The following is a 5,362-nucleotide window of genomic DNA, read 5'->3' as shown; positions in this document are numbered from 1 at the left end:
CACCTATGTCTTTAATAAATTGTGTTTGTTTTTATTTTTCACATACTTGTTCATTTACATTATGGGAATAACCATATTATAATAGGCATTACAAGAAATCCTTCATTCAATAGGACTTTACATGTCTGCATATTATGGTCTGTGTATGGACGTGCCTCAGGTCCCTTGACCTGAACTAACAGCCTCATACATGCCTATGAGGCTATTAGCTCAGGATGGTCCAGAAATATGGCCCATGAAATGCAGATATGTGATGCCGGCCTAACAATTGCAAAACTACTTATAATAAAGCAGTACATGGAAAGGAAAGTAAAATTCCTTATTGTTTCATAGGAAATCTCTGAACGTAATATAGATTGCCATAATAAAGGCAATTTTATCCCTATGGACCTGCAGGAACAGGTTATAAAAAAAAAAAAAAAAAAGCTGATGGGTGTGAGGCGTTCACCTTGACTCCATTATTAGGCTGAGTATACACACTGTCTAAAATATACAATGTCTGAAACTTTGCAACTTAATGTGCTGGTTCACACTCATACGGTCCTCTCCGCTGAGCATCGTCAGGTAACCGCGACGGAGCTATTCAATTCAATGAAGCTGACTGCGTTACTGAGGACACTGACTTCCGCCCTGGCAGCAATCATCTTCTTCAGACATGTAAAGGGGCAGAGCACAATTTTGTGTATTTCTGAAAAAGACGAATACTGCCAGAAAGGAGGGCAGATGGTGTCACAGTGACTCTGCTGGGGTTCCTATGGCAATGCTGTTCTTCGAGGATTCTGACAGAATCCGCAACGTAGAGCTCAGCGGAGAGCATTGTATTAATATAAACCTGTGTTCGCAATGAGTGTTTTTTTTGCTGAAATTTTGGATCAGAAACTGGTGGCGCAAGCATCTTTTTTTTTCCTCAATTAAGGCCACGTTCACACATTCAGTTTTTTACCTCAGTATTTGTAAGCCAAAACCAGGAGTGGAACAATCAGAGGTAAAGTATAATAGAAACACGTCACCACTTCTGCATTTATCACCCACTCCTGGTTCTGGCTTACACATACTAATGCGAAATACTGACCAAATACTAAATATGTGAACGTGGCCTAAGGCTTTAAATAGCAAGAGGTTTCCAAGCAAGCAGAAGCTGCCTAAAAATGAACTTTCTACTTCTTTTAAACCACTTCCTTGCTATCAAAGTCTCAAGCGGATAAAATAAATGACAATAGACGGAACTTGTGCACAGCAAGTCCTTTTTACATTGATGTGCATTATGTTCATTCTTTGTAACGTTTTTTTAGTGCTTTTTCATGTGAATTCCAGGTGGCATCCACCTGAAAAAGACAGTGTGTGCACATATCCTTAGAGTGTTTTTTGCATTTTACACTTTTTTATTAGATAAACATCATTGCACTTTTTTGATCCTAAGGCGGCGTGCACACGATGCGTTTTCATGCGTTTCTGCTGCGGAATTTCCGCAGCGGAAACGCATCAAAAACGCATGGTAATCCGCACCCCATGGTCCCCAATGTCATTCCGCAATGTCAATGCACATGCTGTGGATTTTTCCGCAGCGTTTCTGCAGCGCTCATAAATCCGCAGCATGTTCATTAATTTTGCGGAAGCGCCGCCATTGACTTGCATTGAGACGCATACAATGCGCGTCTGTACATTTGAACACGCGGATTATATGCGTCTCTACGTGCAGATGGTACCCAGTTCTGGAGGAGAGGAGACTCTCATCCAGACCTGGGTACCATTGTACCTGTGAAAAAAAGAATAAAATAAAAAATAAAGTTTATATTCACCTTTCCGACGGCTTCTCTCTGCATGTCGGCAGCGCTGAAGGACCTTCGGTGACGTCACAGTCATGTGACCGCAGGCCCTTCACCGCTGTGTCTCGCGATATGCCGGGAACCAGACAGGAAGGAGCGCTGCAGCACACGCCGGGGAATCGGGGGTGAGTATAGCTTTATTTTAAGCATTGTTTTACGGTCACACTGTATAAATCCATGCTGTTTTGCATGGATTTATATAGTGGGACCTAGTTGTCAAGCACTTTCCAAGTGATGCTATCGCCTGGAAAGTGCTTGTCAATCTGCATGCGGAAACGCATGTGGATCCGCATGTATTCTGCAGGAAAAAGGCATGCACAATCTGCATGCGTTTTTTCTGCCAGGGAGATGCCGAAATGCTGCAGAAATTTTCTGCTTCATTTCTGCATCGTGGGCACATAGCCTAAGCCAGAATGTTTGCTCAAAAGGAAAGGGAAATATAAAGTAAGGACCAATATACTTCTCCTTTAATGCTGGATTTGACTCCCAAAACCTCCTGAGTATATGCGCCTTGACCTGCAGACTGGGTTGTGGATTTGGAGTCTGATTACACCCAATGGATTTCAATTAACTTGAATTGTCCTGTATTCTATTTTGTAATTTCGGTCTCACAATAGGACTTATGCTAGTGTAATTAAATTGTAAATCATGGATCAGTCGACTCCCAGAAAATGTGTCCCAAACTAGACAGTAATTATCCAAACAGGTAGGTAAGTGTCTGGTCACTTGGATCCCCCCCCCCCGATTGCTAAAACCAGTCGACTCCGACTCCTCAATTTCCAAGACACCGACTCCAACTCAGACCCCCTCATACATGACTCATGTTTAAGTGATAAATTTACTGTAGCACAGATTCATCTCAGCTAAAAGTCTAGACCCTTAGATCAGGAATAGGACAGACATTTTTAGGACATTTCATAACTTTCCCAAATTCTTATGAAAAAATATTCCCCACAAACTGTAGTAAACTACTGTACCCAATTTATTAGATATTTTAGGAGTCTGTCCATTTTATACCGGCTCCACGACTCCGACTCCACAGCCCAGGCTAAAACTGTGGTCCTAAGCCTCCTGTGTGACTGCAAGGGATATTCCCAACATGTACAGTTATATGAAAAAGTTTGGGCACCCCTATTAATCTTAAGCTTAATGTTTTATAAAAATTGGTGTTTTTGCAACAGCTATTTCAGTTTGATATATGTAATAACTGTTGGACACAATGTTTCTGCCTTGAAATGAGGTTTATTGTACTAACAGAAAATGTGCAATCTGCATTCAAACAAAATTTGACAGGTGCATAAGTATGGGCACCCTTATCATTTTCTTGTTTTAAATACTCCTACCTACTTTTTACTGACTTACTAAAGCACTTTTTTTTGTTTTGTAACCTCATTGAGCTTTGAACTTCATAGCCAGGTGTATGCAATCATGAGAAAAGCTACTTAAAGTGGCCACTTGCAAGTTGTTCTCCTGTTTGAATCTCCTCTGAAGAGTGGCATCATGGGCTCCTCAAAACAACTGTCAAATGATCTGAAAACAAAGATTATTCAACATAGTTGTTCAGGGGAAGGATACAAAAAAGCTGTCTCAGAGATTTAACCTGTCAGTTTCCACTGTGAGGAACATAGTAAGGAAATGGAAGAACACAGGGACAGTTCTTGTTAAGGTCAGAAGTGGCAGGCCAAGAAAAACATCAGAAAGGCAGAGAATAAAGAATGGTGAGATCAGTCAAGGACAATCCTCAGATCAACTGCTGCAGATGGTGTCACTGTGCATCGGTCAACTATACAACGCACTTTGCACAAGGAGAAGCTGTATGGGAGAGTGATGCGAAAGAAGCCGTTTCTGCAAGCACGCCACAAACAGAGTTGGCGGAGGTATGCAAAAGCACATTTGGAGAAGCCAATTTCTTTTTGGAAGAAGGTCCTGTGGACTGATGAAACCAAGATCGAGTTGTTTGGTCATACAAAAAGGCGTTAGGCATGGCGGCAAAAAAACACAGCATTCCAAGAAAAACACTTGCTACCCACAGTAAAATTTGGTGGAGGTTCCATCATGCTTTGGGGCTGTGTGGCCAATGCCGGCACCGGGAATCTTGTTAAAGTTGAGGGACGCATGGATTCCACTCAGTATCAGCAGATTCTTGACAATAATGTTCAACAATCAGTGACAAAGTTGAAGTTACGCAGGGGATGGATCTTTCAGCAAGACAATGATCCAAAACACCGCTCCAAATCTACTCAGGCATTCATGCAGAGGAACAATTACAATGTTCTGGAATGGCCATCCCAGTCCCCAGACCTGAATATCATTGAACATCTGTGGGATCATTTGAAGAGGGCTGTCCATGCTCGGCGACCATCAAACTTAACTGAACTGGAATTGTTTTGTAAAGAGGAATGGTCAAAAATACCTTCATCCAGGATCCAGGAAATCATTAAAAGCTACAGGAAGCGACTAGAGGCTGTTATTTTTGCAAAAGGAGGATCTACTAAATATTAATGTCACTTTTCTGGTGAGGTGCCCATACTTATGCACCTGTCAAATTTTGTTTGAATGCAGATTGCACATTTTCTGTTAGTACAATAAACCTCATTTCAAGGCAGAAACATTACTGTGTCCAACAGTTATTACATATATCAAACTGAAATAGCTGTTGCAAAAACACCAATTTTTATAAAACATTAAGCTTAAGATTAATAGGGGTGTCCAAACTTTTTCATATAACTGTATATGCCATAAATATATAGAATGAAGTTCCCATCAATGAAACGGACATCTCTCCCTAGAATGGGGTCCTGTATAAACACCAATGTCAGTGGACAGGTGCTAAGAAATCCCATTCACTTGTATGGGAATTCCCAATGAAAGAAGCTCCCAGCAAGGTGCTGCTCTTGAGATGCTGGTCCTATGGGTGGGACCTGCACCCACATTTGACATTTCCAGCAATTAAGAAATGTGAATAGCTCCTTCACAGTACGACTAGTGAGGAGACCTTTGGAGTGGCCAGTGATAGTGTGCGGCACCACTCCTATTAAATGCTATGAGACAGACTAAGGCTGCGTGCCCACTATGCATTTATCAAGCGTTTTCGCTGCGGAATTTCCGCAGCGAAAACGCTTAAAAAATGCTTGGTAATACGTGCCCATAGTCCCCAATGATAATCCGCATGTGCTGTGCACATGCTGCGGAAATTTCCGCTGCGGATTATCATTGCGGAAAAATACGCAGCATGTCCATTAATTTTACGGACACGTAGCGTAATTGCCGCCATTGACTTGCATTGAAACGCATAATATCTGCAAGAGCACATTTGCACAAGCGGATATTATGCGATTTAATGTGCAGATGGTACCCAGGTCAGGAGAAGAGGAGACTCTCCTCCTTACTCGGGTACCTTAGAACCTGTTAAAAAAAGAATTTAAAATAAAAAATAAACATATACTCACCTTCCGATGGCCCCCGGTGTTTTCTCCGCTGCGTCCAGTCTGTTGTATGGGTCGCGGTGGTGTGAAAGGACCTGCCATGACGTCATT

This window comes from Phyllobates terribilis, unplaced genomic scaffold (assembly GCF_046119375.1).
Source record: "Phyllobates terribilis strain yellow unplaced genomic scaffold, ASM4611937v1 Scaffold_1__5_contigs__length_1240528914, whole genome shotgun sequence".
NCBI classification, from domain to species: Eukaryota; Metazoa; Chordata; class Amphibia; order Anura; family Dendrobatidae; genus Phyllobates; species Phyllobates terribilis.
Note: the sequence above shows the minus strand (reverse complement) of the source record.